Source organism: Xenopus laevis, chromosome 8S (assembly GCF_017654675.1).
Source record: "Xenopus laevis strain J_2021 chromosome 8S, Xenopus_laevis_v10.1, whole genome shotgun sequence".
NCBI lineage: Eukaryota > Metazoa > Chordata > Amphibia > Anura > Pipidae > Xenopus > Xenopus laevis.
The window spans coordinates 80,067,812-80,087,686 of NC_054386.1; the positions used below are offsets into that span (position 1 = coordinate 80,067,812).

Here is a 19,875-nt window from a genome sequence, read left to right on the forward strand (position 1 = left end):
ACAGATGATGGGGAAACAATATTTAAGAAGTGGAATTATTTGCTTAAAATATGGGACTCTTTAAAGCCTTCCTGTAGTTAGGAGCTTTCTAGATAACGTGTCTCCTGATAAGGTATACTTGTGATATACTTTTCAGGTTATTCATGGCTTATGGGAATAATATATATATATATATATATATATATATATATATATATATATATATATATATATATATATATATATATATATATATAGTAGTCCAAGTGGAACGCACACCATAAGAGGTATCCAAAACTGGGTGCCAGTCCTTAGTAAATACAATGTATAGATCTACAAGTATTAAAAAGAATTGGCAAATGCTCAACATGGACGAATCTTTATCACTTCATCAAGCACCCAGACCATTGATGGGTTACAAGAGAGATCGTAGTCTAAGAGACATACTGGTGCGTACTGACCTTATAGGACTGAATCAGCCTGCTACTAACTGGCTCACCGCACAGAAGAAACTAGGATGCTATAAATGTCCTGATTGCGTGACCTGCCGGTGCCTACTTACTGGCACTGACTTCCCACACCCACACACGGGTAAAAGATTCAAGATTATGCACAGACTAAGTTGCACATCATCCTTTGTGGTATATTTCATCACCTGTCCATGCGGCTTTTACTATGTAGGCAAGACAAGCACCACCCTCAAAGAACGCATTGCAAACCATAGGTCGGCCATCAGTAAAGCTTTGAGAGAGGGCAATGCCCTACAGCCAGTAGCCAAACATTTTCTACTGAAAGGGCACTCCTTGCCCACCTTCCGATGTATGGCCATAGATTACCAGCCCCCCCTGGATAGGGGAGGCAATCGAGACCAAGCACTGCTTAAGAGGGAATCAAGATGGATTCACAAATTAGACACTGTAACTCCTCGTGGACTAAATGAGACTCTACCTTTGGGGTGTTTCATCTGATGAACCATACCCAATACAATTTACATAAAGTGGCTTCTTGCTGGATGTTTGCAGTACTATGGGGCTGTGTAATCGATATTTTTGTAGCTTGTTGACTGCTTGAACATGGACTATTGTTGCCTTTTGCTACATTGCTGCTACCTTGTAGCTTCTTGCTTTTCTGTTCCAGACAGTTGCAATCCGCTGATACTATATGTAATGTTTTTAACAGTTCACTGCACCGTACCGCTAATAGCACTCACTTCACCTATTGTGATTGTGCTGCATTATACAGTTTCCCTGGTATACCTATTATAGCACCCAGTGATTGTATGTGGACTAAGTGCAGGAAGGCGATTAGGCATTGATTATAGTTAGCAATAAGTTCCTAGCACCCTGGATCCGTAATAATGGGTTAATAGCTGGCTAACGGGGTGGCTTTGGTTCTCTTTTACTAGTGAACCGGCCACCCCCGTCGGACCAGCAAGTTCCCATGGTCCTGCAATAGGGCAAACTAAGTGATACGGCGTTGATACGCCTCCGATTGAGTTTTGCGAAAGCGCCTGGACACGGACCCAAGCTTTAGGGTTGCTAGGCAACGCTACTATACGCCTGTACGCTGATCTGCTCGGCTTGCGTGCAAGTTCCGGTTCACCTCTGCTCTCTGTTGGACGGGTGAGTACAGAATATTGGTAGATGGGCTGCATAAACTGTATTGAGCGCATGGAAATGGCACATTATAATACTTTGAGGTTGCTAATGACGGTACGATCACTCCATCACTGGCTTTGTTTGTCACCACTTTGCTTTCACTGATTACGGTTGCTATGACCCCCTGGCAACCAGTTTTGGCGCCAAACCTGTTGGTTTAAATAGCCATTTTAGTGCACTGTTATGTTTTCCTTCCCTGATGATGGTTCTCAAGTAGAACCGAAACGTTGGATACAATAAACCTGTTATAATCAACTTCTTGATGCTGTTGACATGATTGTTTGATTTGGAGTGCTGTCACCACTGGATCTATACATTATATATATATATATATATATATATAATACACAAAAGCCAAGAATATCTTGTAAATTATTTCTTTATAAACGGTGAGTTCTGATGTCATCAATTATAAACGGTGAGTTCTGATGTCATTTCTGTCACATGACTCACTAAAACGTGTGTATTATAATAAATAAAGTACCCCCAGTTGCAAAATATGAGGATATTAGAAGTTACTTTGGAGTTTTGCGACCTGTATAAAAACACTCAGCCCTCGACCTCGTGTTTTTATATGGTCATGAAACTCCTCGGTAACTTATAATAGCCTTACACAATAGCCTTACACAAAAGCCATGAATATCCTGTAAATTATATCCTTATAAAACGGTGAGTTCTGATGTCATCAGTTATAAACGGTGAGTTCTGATGTCATTTCTGTCACATGACTCATTGAAATTTGTGTATTATAATAAATAAAGTACCCCCAGTTGTAAAATATGAGGATATTAGAAGTTACCTCGGAGTTCCATGACCTGTATAAAAACACTCGGCCTTCGGCCTCGTGTTTTTATATGGTCATGAAACTCCTCGGTAACTTATAATATCCTTATATTTTACAAAAGGGGGTACTTTATTCACTATATAATACACACAATCAGTGCTCAATGATTTAATTCTTTGCACAGCCAGTTTTTCACATTTGATTTAATTCCATACAACTAAATACTGCTTCACTAAAAATCTTTGTTCAGAAAACAGCCTAGTTCCTGGGAAATTAAATACTTAAAGACTTGCTGAATAGCTTACAATTTACCAAAGAACACATTGACTGGCCTAAAGAGACATGGCGCAACATGTTGTGGACTGATAAAAGCAAGATTGTTCTTTTTGGGTCTAGGGGGCTCAGACAGTTTGTCAGACAGACCCAAACACTGAACTCAAGCCACAGTACAGTGTGAAGACAGTGAAACATGGTGGCACAATGATATGGAGATGTTTCTCATACTCTGGTGTTGGGCCTATTTATCACATACCAGGGATCATGGATCAGTTTCAATACATCAAAATACTCGAAGAGTTCATGTTGCCTTATGCCAATGAGGAAATGACCTTGAAATAGTTATTTCAACAAGACAACAACCCCAAACACACCAGTAAATGAGCTACATTTTGTTTCCAGACCAACAAGATTGACATTATGGAGTTGTCAGCCCAATCCCTGTACTTTAATCCAATAGAAAACTTGTGAGTAGACAGACATTAATCCACCAGAAAACTCTAAGACAAAACCAAGAAATGCAATGCAAGAATAGTGGAATGTAACAGGTGCCAGAAGTTGGTCGACTCCATGCAACACAGATGTGCAGCAGTTCTCAGAAACACTGATTATACAACTAAATATTAGTTCAGGGATTCAAAGGAAAGCAAAATCTTGAAACCTCTTTCTCTTATAAAAAAACTTATTGCTCTCACATAGGTAAACACTTTGCTTTGAGAACAGTCTTTCCCTAGTAGTCAAAACTCGCTCCTGCTGATTGTGGTGTTTTTTTGCTGGCAGCATGGTCACGAGGCACTCCAAGATGAATTAATATTTTCTGGATGGTGGCCATCAACAGACAGACATCGCTGTTTCAGCAAAGCAGTGCAGCAACCACCACCCAGTCAGTCATACAAATTTTTCCTTCAAACACTGTGCACATATGTCTGGGTGCTGGTTGAGTTTCTTTACCCCAAAAACAGATAAACATTGTTATGGAATCTATCTAATCTGTGTTGGCACTTTGCTTAAATATTCCCAACATCCCTAGCACCAATTGCCACTCATTTAAGTAAAGTGAAGACAATTTAAAAATGTCCTCTTCTGTGCATTGGCAGCCCCAAGTTGCCAATTGCAGGACTGTGAGTAATGTCTGTGTAGCACTCTCCATGAACATGATTCCCTTGCAGCGTGCACTCAACGGAACAGCAAACAGTGGTGTGATTAAAACATTTTTATTCACCGGACAATCCTCCTAACGCGTTTTGTGTGAACACAGACGTACTCATAGGCATGCCTGCATGCAGGAACGCACTGCAAGGGAATCGTGTTCACTGTGAAGTCTCCCCAAGCTGCGGGTTTGGGGCCATGCACCCGGGCCGGACCAGAGACATGGAGCGGTGAGTGACCTGTTAACATCAGATGCTTACTGAACTGTGAATTTTAAGTGAATGGTCCAGTGCAGCTGCACCTGGACCCACTCACTCAAAGGGTGAGGGTTGCATGATTTATGCCTGTTTATCTAAGGGCTTGGAATGTAGTAGGGTTGGAGCTCTCTCTACTTGGTATATTGGATATTTTATGTGTAGCACTCTCCCCCATATGTAATAAGAGACACTACATTTTCCTAGAACAGTAACCCATAGCTTCCAATAAGTTGTTTGCTTTTAATAGTAAATACTTGCTGCTGTTTGGTTGTTATCGATCACTGCTCCTGGGCAAACTTAGAGCCTTTTTTTCCCACATAACTCTGTTATATTTTCCCCAGGCCAGTGCAGAAATCTATTTACTAGTGGTGGTGGATAGGGATGGGGACCAACGTTCCATGATCCTTGATAAAGGTCCAAATATGGACCGAAACGTTGGTATGCACAGTGGAATAAATGATTGTTGATCAGTAACATTGGAGTGCTTATCTTCTTCATTGCTATACACCCCCTCAGGGCCCCCCGGCAGCCCATGCGCCACTGACAAATGCAGCCGTACGGAGGGTGGCGGGGCCCGGCTGCGCATCACGCACCAGGGCCCGCCCCCCTCTAGTGATGCTACTGTTAAAAAGTTATGTTTATATTGCATGAAATAATGCTTTGCAAAAGTATTTATCTTCTTATCCCCTTCCTTTTACGCCTATTAAAGCGTTTTTTTTGTATTTGCATACACCATGGTGGGCTAAATTTACTAAGGTGCGCATTGTGAGCTATTTTAGAAATTGTATTTTGCTCTGTTTTAGTCGTTATTGACCTAAGGAAAGTGGCCTTTTCCTCTGCACCCACAATAATATACTTATGTCTCTAATATAGAGTATAAAAAAATAACTTTTTATATAAGTGTGCCCTCCTTACTTTGTATTTTGTCAAGCTATTGGATACTGCACCAGGACGAACTTTAGGACTTTTAATAAATTGAACTTTTAGTATGATGCAGAGAGTGATATTGTGAGACAATTTGTAATTGGTTTTCATTTTTTATTATGTGTGGTTTTTGTGTCATTTACCTTTTTTATTCTGAAGCTCTCCAGTTTGCAATTTCAGCAATCTGGTTGTGAGGGTTAAAACGAACTATACATTTGTAGCCTTACAGAGCATTTGTATTTTAGATGGGGTCAGTGACCCCCCCATTTGAAAGCTGAAAAGAATCAGAAGAAAAAGGCAAATAATTCAAATACTATAAAAAATAAATAATGAAGATCAATTGAAAAGTTGTTTTCGAATCAGCCATCCTATAACATACTAAAAGTTAACTGAAAGGTGAACCATAGCTTTCATAATCGGATGACACGTGTCAGTCTTAGAGACTCTCAGCAGAACTGAGATCAGGGCTTTGACTGTGCCATTGCATTCACCTTTTTATGTCTGAGCCACTCCAAGGTGATTTTTGGCCTTGTGTTTAGTAAAACTGGTAAAAGAAAAACCTCCTCACAAAATTCGCCATACTTCTATATAGATATGGGTTGACCATATCTGGCCTGCTGTAAGGTAGCCAATTTATTCAAAAGAACCAGGGCAAAACACATCCGGAGATTGCCAAAAAGCATTGGTTTGTGGTCAAAGTTCAAATAAATATTTGTATGGTGCAAATATACCACTAACCAAACCTAAAAAAAAACACACTAGTGGGCTACAGTATATGGTAGCATGATGCTGCTGGGCTGCTTTTCTTAATGTCTGGGATCTTTTGTTGCAATAGAAGAAAAAAGTGATGATGCAAAATAAAATGATTGAAACTGAATGCTGATTAAAGTTTATTTTTTACTAATTCCAAATTCAAGTAACATAAGAGTGACTCAAGAACAAGTTGTAACACATGGTGTACATATTACTTTTTAACAGTACCTCAGGGGCCCAGCGACAAATCTCCTCTTCTTTGGGGCGACTAATCTCCAGAACTGCCTTCCCGCCGGCTAAAATATAAATCACCGGTGGGCTGGCACTTGGGGCGCTTCGTTCTCCAAGTCGCACGAAGTTGTCTCACGATGAAACTTCAGTCACTGTAAAGAGCTCTTTAGTTCTGCAGGTTGGCTCACTAGCCATCATTTTAAAGGCTCATGGCCTATAACATAGAGTCGTATAACCCCCAAAGGGTGGCGGTGCTACCTATTACTGACTAAAGTGAAAATCAACCTGACACCACTGGTATAGGTAGATTTTGTCCTGAAAATGCTTAAATGCTAATTTAACTATGATCCCCACTTTCTGGGACTGGATGAGCTTGATTTAAGACAACATTCCCAAGATCAGATCATTATATCATCAATGCAAATGAAATATGGCCATATGAGATTAATACCCATATATTACACAAAAGCCATGAATATCTTGTAAATTATATCCTTATAAACAGCGAGTTCTGATTATTATAATAAATAAAGTACCCTCAGTTGTAAAATATGAGGATATTAGAAGTTACCATGGAGTTCCATGCCCTTCGGCCTCGTGTTTTTATATGGTCATGAAACTCCTTGGTAAATTATAATATCCTTATATTTTACAAGAGGGGGTACTTTATTCACTATATAAACTGAGTATGAATATAGAGATTACTGGGAATACTAACACCTTAACATATCCTACAAGCATGGGACACGTGCCTTTTCAGTTTTTCCCACTCTTTTCCCCGTATCCCTTTTTCTCTCAGAGCTTCTCTAAAATAGCCTATATGTAAAATAAGCCTGCCCGATGTACAGTATGCCTTTTCAGGTGAAGGAATATGAATCTAGTAGTCCTATAAAAGTTGCTTCCTACTGCATTGACTGAAAACGTTAAGGGCTATTCCACACGGGGAGATAGCCTTGCGTTTGCGGTCGCGGCGACAAAGCGCCGCGCCAGTCGCCGCGACCGGCGCAGGCGACAGTTTTGTATGGGCGCCTATGTAAAAACGCCTGTGCTAACCACACGAGGCGATGCGCTTTTCAACAGTCGCCTGAAAATGCCTCGCCAGGCTTTTTCAGGCGACTGTTGAAAAGCGCATCGCCTCGTGTGGTTAGCACAGGCGTTTTTACATAGGCGCCCATACAAAACTGTCGCCGCGACCGCAAACGCAGGGCTATCTCCCCGTGTGGACTAGCCCTAAGTCAGACCTGAGACAATTACGTAAACACCAGTTTCTTTCACTGTCAGAGGATGTTTCATTGCACTGAAGAGGTTTTCTTTAGAGGAATATTATTTGTTACACTAAAAAGACTATTAGCTTGGTTATGGGATGTCATTATTTCTTCATTAACTTCTGATTGACCTGAACTGATATGTCCTAATGTCCTAACAAAAGCCCTGAACATTTGGCATGGCCATCAAAGGCGACCCGTCACCCAAAAAAATTATTCAAAATCCTATTTTATCACATTAGTGAAGCAAAATTAACTTTTATTACACTATATAAAATATTTGAATCTTGCTTCCTTCAGTCTGGGATTTCAAAATGATAGCAAGCAGGCAGGAGCCATTTTGTGCACACTGTTATTAAGACAAGCCTTGTATCATCTCAGAATCTTGTTTGTGCATCAGAATAGGGGACCCGATGTCCATCCCCATGCCCTGGTTACACAATTAAATGGTAAAGAGAATGGGGGAATGTGGGGAGAGCAGTGCCATCTAGGAAGTGCTGAATGGAAAGTGAAAGTAATTGTCTGCCCCGCCTCTATGCCCATGGCATAGAGGAGTGGCAGACAATATTTGATTGACAGCTGAGATGTTTAAATGAGCTTACAACAGCTATGAATGCTTTAATAAAAAATAGAAATTGGATTTCATGTTTAATTTGAAAAGAACTTTTATTATACAGATTTGAGTGTCTGGGTGACAGGTCCACTTTAAGTAGTTTTGTGCTGCTTAGCAGGTACAAGTTACTTCACCAATAACTTTTAAGCTACTCCAAACCCCTTTACTGCATCTGACCCTTATCACCCTATAAAATATACTACCACAGATAGTGATAGTGAACAGAGTCTGATTTGGCCAACCAGCAATCCAGAAGATAATGATGTTTTTTAGCATGTCAATAGCTTGCTTATTCTTAGTGCCCAATGATACAATGCTATGCAAATAATGCAGCTTTGAAGAGCTGTAACTCAAAAGTATCACTACAACCTGTCACTCTGATATCTCTGGCAGGATTAACTGCATCAAACATGTTTCAGCTGTAGCAACTTGCCCGAGACATCTTTTTTCCCTTTTAGGGCAGAGACACACACTCATCTAATCTCCCCAAACTTCCTCCCGCTGGCTAGAATTTAAATCACCGGCGGGATGGCACTCGGTGCTGCATTGTCCAAAGTCGCCCGAAGTTTCCCCGTGAGGCAACTTCCGAAAACAAAGTGCACCGGTTGCCATCCTGCCGGTGATTTACATTCTAGACAGCGGGAGGCAATTCAGAGGGATTAGTCGCCTGAAGAAGAGGAGGAGATTTGTCACTGGGCAACTAATCTCCCTGAATCTGAGCGTGTGTCTCTGCCCTCAGACAGACTTTCCCTGTACAAATTCTCCAATCCCACTGCATCAGCATAATAATTATATATAAACATAGTAATTTAGGTCTTAAAAAGACACATAGCCTTTTGGCCTAAGTAAAACCTGTCTAACTTATAGCTGATACAAAGGAAGGAGAACAACGACTTCTAAAGCCTCTCCAATTTGCTTCAATAAATTTCTTCCTGACTCCATGATGCAATTGGACCATTTCTGGATTAACTTTGTACTCTTTAACCCTGTATTTTCCCCATCCAGAAAGCAGGATGGCACAGTAGAAATTCCATGGATAAATACCCATAGAACTCATATCAGAATGCCAACTTAATTTATAAATCCCCCAGAATTCACAGCATAATTGCAACTTAATTTATAAATACCTCAGAATTCATAGCAGAATGGCAATTCTATATATAAATACCCCCAGAATTTATATCAAGTTGGCACAGTGGCAATTCCAAGTGTAAATAACCCCAGAATTCATGGCAGGATGGCACTGTGGCAATTCCATGTATAAAACACCCAGAACTCATAGCAAGATGGCATGGTGGCAATTCCATGTATAAATGCCCCCAGAATTCATAGCAGTATGGCACAGTGCAATTTCATGTATAAATACCCCCCAAACCAGATCAGGATGGCAAAGAGGCAATTCAATGTATAAATACCCCCCAGGACCCATAGCAGGATGGTAAAGGGGAAATTCCATGTATAATTACCCCACAGAACCCATAGCAGGAGAAGAGACACGCTGTTCTGCAACCAAGCCCAGCAGAAATACTTTCTTCCATGGAACTGTTGATGGCATGCAACTTTGTCCAATGACATCACTCGCTTCTTGTAGTTACAGCAAATGGCCAGCCGATAAGAAGAAGTTGACCAATCGCAGCAGAAACAGGCGTGCTTGAGCTATGGGCATAGAGCACAAAGAAGTGGAGGCAGCGAAGAGGAGGGATGGGGGCAGGGCAATAAGTATGATGGAAAGGAAGTAGGGCCAATCAACTCTGTATCCTGCTTGAGGAGGCAGTGCTGGAGTTGGGTGGCTCCTCAGCAGCTACAAGCAGTGCTGTTGGGTTAGGTTGGGGATTGGCAGGTGAAAGACCTGCATTGATATCCCTGCTTTGGCCATTGTGTTCCCCAAGCAACCCAGGGTTTTGGCAAATAACAGGGAGTCCTCCTTGGTGGTTAACTAAATCACTTATGTTGCCTGCATAAATAACTATCAAATTAACTTGCAGCTCAGGTTTTAATCCCAAGCGGATGGCAGAAGAAGTGCATGCTTCCTTTTGTTTTTGCCTGCATAAATAAACCAATGATAACCTACAATAATATGTTTTTCTGTATAACTGAAATACACCACAACCACTTTAGATAAAACCACAGAGGCCATACATTGTGTCTAAAGTCTAATTAACAGATTTTCCAATTGCTGCACATAGGCCTAACTACACCTTCATTACTCCCAACAGAGGCAGTTATAAACTATAACTATACATGCCACCTAACCGGTATTTAAAAATGAAGCTAGATCCTAATGTTATTAATAGTGGGAAATGCATAAAACTATAGGAAGGCCGGTATTTTTTTCAAGAAAAGGTGGCAACCCTATCTGCACACACAATGTAGGTAACTGTAAACTAGCTTTAAATATATAGCAAGTCTGCTTTTGTAAAAGATAAGCCCAAGTGCCTGCTTTAGAAAAGATACACAATACAATACAATCATATAAAATAAAATACAACAAAAGGTTCCATTTTGTTCAAAGTCCTTCTATGCTTTCTGCACATAGTTTGGGAATCCAGGGGCCTGTTGAAGCAACAAGGCATCACTTTTCTCTTTCTCAGCTGCTTTCTTGCTTGCTCCTTTAGGGAAATTCAATTCAGAGTTTTCTCTATAACAGGGTTCCAGATAAGGAATCCTATTTCATTACATTTTAAATCACTTTTGCAATTCTATTCCAAAAAGGGCCACGTTTTAGGACAGCCACAATAAGCAAAAAATACTTTTGCCAAATGTTATTTTCTCTAAAACATTAGGAAAAGTTACATTTATTTTGCTTGCCTAGGGTACAAGGCAACAATAATGAAAAATAATGATAATAATAAATGAAACGGCGCAGTGTTGTTCAAGGTAAATAATGCATTTACACGATATCTTAGGAGCTATGTTCTGTGAGATGTTTTTGCTGTCTTTTAGGTCAGTTTTATGTGACATCCCCAAACAAACCACTGGTGGCAGAACTGGGATCCAGTGTTTCCTTACCCTGTACCCTATCACCCCATCTCAGTGCTGAAGGCTTGGAGGTGAGCTGGTTCAACACTATTTACAGCCTATTTACTAGAAGATGGAATTGAGGATAAAGAGCAACAGCGTGCTGAATACCGTGGGAGAGTATCCTTACTTAACGGACCGGATTCTGGAGATCTGACACTTTCTCTGCTCAAAGTACAGCTCTCTGAGGCTGGCAATTATGTTTGTTTTGTGGAGAACAGAACCAGTGGCATCTATGAAGAGGCGTTCATACCGCTAGTTGTTGTTGGTCTGTCATAGCACTTTTATTTGCATTCACTCCTTTATTTCCCCCCCATAAACAGTTTCACGTGCCCTTCTCTCCTTCAGCTATTTTGAATCTGCCTTTATTCTGTATCTGGAGGCAAAGTGTTAGAAAGCAAGTGAAATATGCTAGTTGTCCGTGTAAATATGAAATGTGTCAGACTCAGTCTATTACCCTTTATGTTATTGTACTAGATATATAAACAGACATATAGACAGGCATATTAACCCTTTAAGTGCCACAGAACGTAGAATCTACGTTCTGTGGATCAAAGGACCAAAGTGCCACAGATCGTAGATTCTACGTTCTGCAGCACTTCCGGGTTTGCGAGCGGAGGAGCGGCTGTTAGAGCCGCTCGCTCCGCTCTTTCACGATCCCCTGCCCCTAGACAACGAGCAGAGCAGGGGATCGTGTGGCCCCTGGGGCGCGATCGCCCAGGGGCCCCAAAGCAGCAGCAGGGACGCGTTTCCTATGCGTCCTGCTGCTGCCTGCGCCGCACTTCCGCCCAGCTCCGCCCCCACATGGCTGATGATCGTTGGAGCTGGAGATCTGCTGCGTGGGACCCTTTCTGATCGATCTGCAGCATCTACCCCAGGTAAGTGTAACATTTACACACACAAAAACACACAAACACACCAACACACACTTATTACAGTAATATACACTTACATTCACACTTACACACACTCACACATAGATTTTTGGGGATTGGGGGGGTCACACACACTCACAGCACCCATGTACACTTGCACACGCGCACATGCGCAAATAACATGCAATTTACCCGTTGTGCACACGCATATGTACATATATGGCTTTGTGGCTTTTTTTTTTTTTTTTCTTATCGCATCGTCTCTTTTTGGGCTAAAAAAAATGTTTTATTGCCGTTCCGAATAGCGTATTCGCTAACCGTACTGTGCAATAGCTTTTGTATGTTATTTTGGTGGTTATATTGCAATTTTGGGTATTTTGGTGCATTTTTAGCCATTTTATTGAATTTTTAGCCATTTTATTGCATTTTCAGCTCTGCATTTGTGTTGTTCACTTGTTTCTGCCCGTATAATCGATTTGGCCCAGCTAAAATATTCAAACGGTAATTCTGGTGGCCGATTACACTAGTGTGAAAAAAAAAAGCATTGATTTTTGTGGTTTTATTAGTTTTTGGTGATTTATTTGCATTTCACACTGTTCTGTGTTATTTTGTTTTGCCTATGTAAATTTTATCTACTATATATCCATTTGGGGGTCTCTGTGCGCCACATAGTTTGGTATATCTATGCATATTGGGCATCAAAGTGTTCAGTAGACCCCTGTCATTCATATTTAGGATGTTTTATGCTGATACGTTACGAAATGTGGGGCACATAATGGGGTAAAATTCAAGCTTTGTGACGATTTTCAGAAATTTGATAAAAACCGTTATGTTCAGCATTGCTTTGCAGTTTGGCAGTTTGCTGTAGAAACACTTATTTACCCATTTTGGATTCGTCAGAATGTGTACTTTCTGAAAATATATGGTTTTCTGGGGTCTCTGTACTGTTAGGGGGGTCTAATGTCGCATAATACACACACCAGGTGCTTATATTGCAGCAGCCAGCGCGTCAGCTGTGAAAATGTCTATACATATTGTCATTTGGGGGTCTCTGTGCGCAACATAGTTTGGTATATCTATGCATATTGGGCATCAAAGTGTTCAGTAGACCCCTGGCGCTCATATTTAGGATGTTTTATGCTGATAAGCTACGAAATGTGGGGCATATAATGGGGTAGAATTCAAGCTTTGTGACGATTTTCAGAAATTTGATAAAAACCGTTATGTTCAGCATTGCTTTGCAGTTTGGCAGTTTGCAGTAGAAACACTTATTTACCCATATTGGATTCGTCAAAATGTGTACTTTCTGAAAATATATGGTTTTCTGGGGTCTCTGTGCTGTTAGGTGGTCTAATGTCGCATAATACACACACTGGGTGGTTATATTGCAGCAGCCAGCGCGTCAGCCGTGAAAATGTCTATACATATTGTCATTTGGGGGTCTCTGTGCGCCACATAGTTTGGTATATCTATGCATATTGGGCATCAAAGTGTTCAGTAGACCCCATGCGCTCATATTTAGGATGTTTTATGCTGATAAGTTACGAAATGTGGGGCATATAATGGGGTAAAATTCAAGCTTTGTGACGATGTTCAGAAATTTGATAAAAACCGTTACGTTCAGCATTGCTTTGCAGTTTGACAGTTTGCAGTAGGAACACATATTTACCCATATTGGATTCGTCAAAATGTGTACTTTCTGAAAATATATGGTTTTCTGGGTCTCTGTACTGTTAGGGGGGTCTAATGTCGCATATTACACACACCAGGTGCTTGTATTGCAGCAGCCAGCGCGCATCAGCCGTGAAAATGTATACACTATTGTCATTTGGGGGTCTCTGTGCGCCACATAGTTTGGTATATCTATGCATATTGGGCATCAAAGTGTTTAGTAGACCCCTGGCGTTCATATTCAGGATGTTTTATGCTGATAAGTTACGAAATGTGGGGCATATAATGGGGTAAAATTCAAGCTTTGTGACGATTTTCAGAAATTTGATAAAAACCGTTACGTTCAGCATTGCTTTGCAGTTTGACAGTATGCAGTAGGAACACATATTTACCCATATTGGATTCGTCAGAATGTGTACTTTCCGAAAATATATGGTTTTCTGGGGTCTCTGTACTGTTAGGGGGGTCTAATGTCGCATATTAGACACACCGGGTGCTTATATTGCAGCAGCCAGCGCGCGTCAGCCGTGAAAATGTATACACTATTGTCATTTGGGGGTCTCTGTGCGCCACATAGTTTGGTATATCTATGCATATTGGGCATCAAAGTGTTCAGTAGACCCCTGGCGTTCATATTCAGGATGTTTTATGCTGATAAGTTACGAAATGTGGGGCATATAATGGGGGTAAAATTCAAGCTTTGTGACGATTTTCAGAAATTTGATAAAAACCGTTATGTTCAGCATTGCTTTGCAGTTTGGCAGTTTGCAGTAGAAACACTTATTTACCCATATTGGATTCGTCAGAATGTGTACTTTCTGAAAATATATGGTTTTCTGGGGTCTCTGTACTGTTAGGTGGTCTAATGTCGCATAATACACACACACCGGGTGGTTATATTGCTGCAGCCAGCGTGTCAGCCGTGAAAATGTCTATACATATTGTCATTTGTGGGTCTCTGTGCGCCACATAGTTTGGTATATCTATGCATTTTGGGCATCAAAGTGTTCAGTAGACCCCTGGCGCTCATATTTAGGATGTTTTATGCTGATAAGTTACGAAATGTGGGGCATATAATGGGATAAATTTCAAGCTTTGTGACGATTTTCAGAAATTTGATAAAAACTGTTACGTTCAGCATTGCTTTGCAGTTTGACAGTTTGCAGTAGGAACACATATTTACCCATTTTGGATTCGTCAGAATGTGTACTTTCTGAAAATATATGGTTTTCTGGGGTCTCTGTACTGTTAGGGGGGTCTAATGTCGCATATTACACACACCGGGTGCTTATATTGCAGCAGCCAGCGTGCGTCAGCCGTGAAAATGTATATACACTATTGTCATTTGGGGTCTCTGTGCGCCACATAGTTTGGTATATCTATGCATATTGGGCATCAAAGTGTTCAGTAGACCCCTGGCGTTCATATTCAGGATGTTTTATGCTGATAAGTTACGAAATGTGGGGCATATAATGGGGTAAAATTCAAGCTTTGTGACGATTTTCAGAAATTTGATAAAAACCGTTACGTTCAGCATTGCTTTGCAGTTTGACAGTTTGCAGTAGGAACACATATTTACCCATATTGGATTCGTCAGAATGTGTACTTTCTGAAAATATATGGTTTTCTGGGGTCTCTGTACTGTTAGGTGGTCTAATGTCGCATAATACACACACCGGGTGGTTATATTGCAGCAGCCAGCGCGTCAGCCGTGAAAATGTCTATACATATTGTCATTTGGGGGTCTCTGTGCCCCACATAGTTTGGTATATCTATGCACATTGGGCATCAAACTGTTTAGTAGACCCCTATGTTTATATTTAGGATGCTTTATGCTGGTAATGATACATGGACAATACGATGCTGGAAAGTTGAAGCTTTGAGGCAATTTTCAAAATATTTTACCAAAACCGCCAAATTTGGCAAAGCCTTGCGACTCAGTAGTTTGGGGCAGAAAGGCATGGGTACCCATTTTAGATTCTGTATAATGTGTACTTTCCAAAAATATATGGGTTTGGGGGGTAAACATATATTTCTGTGTTTTTACCCCACAAAAATGCAGTCAATGTGTTGATTTTTCATTAGCTGAAGTTACCCACAGGACTATTTGTATGCGCTAACTTCATTTTGGGGCCTCTAACTGCCATATACTTTGGTAAACCTATGCACAGTGGGCACCAAACTGTTTGGAAGACCCCTGGCAATCATATTTAGGGTGTTTTTTTTTGGTGCGTAACGATACGTGGGTGATATGGTGCTGAGAAGTTGAAGCTTTGAGGCAATTTTCAGATATTTCACCAAAACCGACAATTGTGGGAAAGCCTTGCGACTCAGTAGTTTGGAGCAGAAAGGCATGGGTACCCATTTTAGATTCGGTAGAATGTGTACTTTCCAAAAATATATGGGTTTGGGGGGTAAACATATATTTCTGTGTTTTTACCCCACAAAAATGCAGTCAATGTGTTGATTTTTCATTAGCTGAAGTTACCCACAGGACTATTTGTATGCGCTAACTTCATTTTGGGGCCTCTAACTGCCATATACTTTGGTAAACCTATGCACAGTGGGCACCAAACTGTTTGGAGGACCCCTGGCAATCATATTTAGGGTGTTTTTTTTTGGTGCGTAACGATACATGGGTGATATGGTGCTGAGAAGTTGAAGCTTTGAGGCAATTTTCAGATATTTCACCAAAACCGACAATTGTGGGAAAGCCTTGCGACTCAGTAGTTTGGAGCAGAAAGGCATGGGTACCCATTTTAGATTCGGTAGAATGTGTACTTTCCAAAAATATATGGGTTTGGGGGGTAAACATATATTTCTGTGTTCTTACCCACAAAAATGCAGTCAATGTGTTGATTTTTCATTAGCTGAAGTTACCCACAGGACTATTTGTATGCGCTAACTTCATTTTGGGGCCTCTAACTGCCATATACTTTGGTAAACCTATGCACAGTGGGCACCAAACTGTTTGGAGGACCCCTGGCAATCATATTTAGGGTGTTTTTTTTTTGGTGCGTAACGATACATGGGTGATATGGTGCTGAGAAGTTGAAGCTTTGAGGCAATTTTCAGATATTTCACCAAAACCGACAATTGTGGGAAAGCCTTGCGACTCAGTAGTTTGGAGCAGAAAGGCATGGGTACCCATTTTAGATTCGGTAGAATGTGTACTTTCCAAAAATATATGGGTTTGGGGGGTAAACATATATTTCTGTGTTTTTACCCCACAAAAATGCAGTCAATGTGTTGATTTTTCATTAGCTGAAGTTACCCACAGGACTATTTGTATGCGCTAACTTCATTTTGGGGCCTCTAACTGCCATATACTTTGGTAAACCTATGCACAGTGGGCACCAAACTGTTTGGAGGACCCCTGGCAATCATATTTAGGGTGTTTTTTTTGGTGGCGTAACGATACATGGGTGATATGGTGCTGAGAAGTTGAAGCTTTGAGGAAATTTTCAGATATTTCACCAAAACCGACAATTGTGGGAAAGCCTTGCGACTCAGTAGTTTGGAGCAGAAAGGCATGGGTACCCATTTTAGATTCGGTAGAATGTGTACTTTCCAAAAATATATGGGTTTGGGGGGTAAACATATATTTCTGTGTTTTTACCCCACAAAAATGCAGTCAATGTGTTGATTTTTCATTAGATGAAGTTACCCACAGGACTATTTGTATGCGCTAACTTCATTTTGAGGCCTCTAACTGCCAGATACTTTGGTAAACCTATGAACAATGGCCACCAAACTGTTTGGAGGAACCCTGGCAATCATATTTAGGGTGTTTTTTCTTGGTGCGTAACGATACATGGGTGATATGGTGCTGAGAAGTTGAAGCTTTGAGGCAATTTTCAGATATTTCACCAAAACCGACAATTGTGGGAAAGCCTTGCGACTCAGTAGTTTGGAACAGAAAGGCATGGGTACCCATTTTAGATTCTGTAGAATGTGAACTTTCCAAAAATATATGGGTTTTGGGGGGTAAACATATATTTCTGTGTTTTTACCCCACAAAAATGCAGTCAATGTGTTGATTTTTCATTAGCTGAAGTTACCCACGGGACTGTTTGTATGCGCTAACTTCATTTTGGGGCCTCTAAATGCCAGATACTTTGGTAAACTTATGAACAATGGCCACCAAAATGTTCAGAGGAACCCTGGCAATCATATTTAGGGTGCTTTTTCTTAGTACGTAATGATACATGGGTGATATGGTGCTGAGAAGTTGAAGCTTTGAGGCAATTTTCAGATATTTCACCAAAACCGACAATTGTGGGAAGGCCTTGCGACTCAGTAGTTTGGAGCAGAAAGGCATGGGTACCCATTTTAGATTCTGTAGAATGTGTACTTTCCAAAAATATATGGGTTTTGGGGGGTAAACATATATTTCTGTGTTTTTACCCCACAAAAATGCAGTCAATGTGTTGATTTCTCATTAGATGAAGTTACTCACGGGACTGTTTGTATGCGCTAACTTCATTTTGGGGCCTCTAAATGCCAGATACTTTGGTAAACTTATGAACAATGGCCACCAAAATGTTCAGAGGAACCCTGGCAATCATATTTAGGGTGCTTTTTCTTAGTACGTAATGATACATGGGTGATATGGTGCTGGGAAGTTGAAGTTTTGAGGCAATTTTCAGATATTTCACCAAAACCGACAATTTTGGGAAAGCCTTGCGACTCAGTAGTTTGGAGCAGAAAGGCATGGGTACCCATTTTAGATTCTGTAGAATGTGTTCTTTCCAAAAATATATGGGTTTGGGGGGTAAACATATATTTCTGTGTTTTTACCCCACAAAAAATGCAGTCAATGTGTTGATTTCTCAGTAGCTGAAGTAAAGTCCTGAACAATTTGGATGCGCTAACTTCATATTTGTGTCTCTAAATGCCAGATACTTTGGTAAACCTATGCATAATGGATATCAAACTGTTCAGTGGACCCCTGGCAATCATATTTCAGGTGCTTTTTCTTGGTACGTAATATAGTTTGGGGATATGCGGAGCAGCAAAATAAAACCTTTGAAATGATTTTTCAAAATTTTGAATTTTATTTTGAAAAACCGCTATGTTCAGACAAGCTTTTCTGTTTGGTAGTTGGGAGTAGAGAGACATAGTTACCCATTTTGTAATCGGCAGAATGTGTACTTTTCAAAAATGTATGGTTTTCTGGGGTAAACCTATGGTTTCAGGATTTTTTGCCTTGGAATCTAAAGCATGCCGTTTTCTGCCTTAGTGCTTTCAAAATTCAGTAATATACTGCCGGGAGTTTTTGCTGTACAGAAATCCTAAATCTCCCTAAAACTATACATATCTGGTATTGGCACGTTCGAGAGACATAAGGCTTTCCAAATCAGTTGGATTTTCATCTGTAAAATGAAATATTTTTCTGGTATAAATTGATATACAATGAAAAATGGTAATTTTTCATTTTTTTTTGTTATTTAGCACTATAAATTTTTTTGCACAGGTGGAAATACATGAAAACTCAGGCAGATTTAGAAAGCTCAGTTTCTACCGAAAAAAACAATGTATAGTTTTCCTAGGTAAACTATAGGTTTCCCCTCAGAAAATGCCCCTAAAGTGAGAGAGCACAAAATGCTTAAAAACGGCTGGCATTTCGCGTAACCAAAATGTGAAATTCTGCTGGCACTTAAAGGGTTAATACATATATGTTACACATACATATATATTTCTAATAAAGAACAGAGCTTCCATCCAATACATATTTTGGTAACACAGTATCTACAGCCATATCAGGCACTGTGCACCTCCTATACAGACCAAGTGGAAATAGGTGAGCTATGAGCAGCTGTTCCTTTGTATTCGTATAATACTTTTCAGATAGTCATAAAAATAAATATCAGCATTAATTATAATACAGTTTTACAAAAACAAGGTGATCCCTTAAAACTTAAATTAGTCCCATGGCAGAAGCAGAGGTCTGACCTAAGTCAGTAAATTTGAATTAATTCTATGAAGAGAAAAAGAACCCCAATTGCTTCTCACTCGTTCAGCAGTTCCTCAATTATTAGACTACCTATTAAATGTTTTGTGATTGCCAAATGGCTACGCCTTGACAAAGCTATTATTGCGAAACGCGCGGCGGCGTTTGGATTCCTCTTTTAACTTCAAATTTTAGAATAATTTGAGTCTATTGGGTTAACGGAATAGAAGGGGTGGGGAAGATATCTACTTCTACCAGTGCTCGGTTATCTCTCTTTTCTCTGCTACTAAAGCTCACAAGAGCCCGTGGATTTGTGGTTTTTTAGGATTACATAGCTCTTTTCAGAATAGGATTTCGATTAAAAAACGAGACCGCAGTCACGGATACTCTGCCTCCTTTGTCTTTGTGGTGTCCCAGGGATAGAAAACAATTTAGGTAGCAGTTTTGGGACAACTCCACCTCCTCTAAT

At 40.3% G+C, this 19,875-nt stretch overlaps 1 pseudogene; it reads left to right on the top strand.

Moving 5' to 3' along the window:
• Positions 1-347: 347 nt before the first annotated feature.
• LOC121397629 overlaps positions 348-19,875 on the top strand; it is a 35,397-nt pseudogene continuing 15,869 nt past the window's right edge.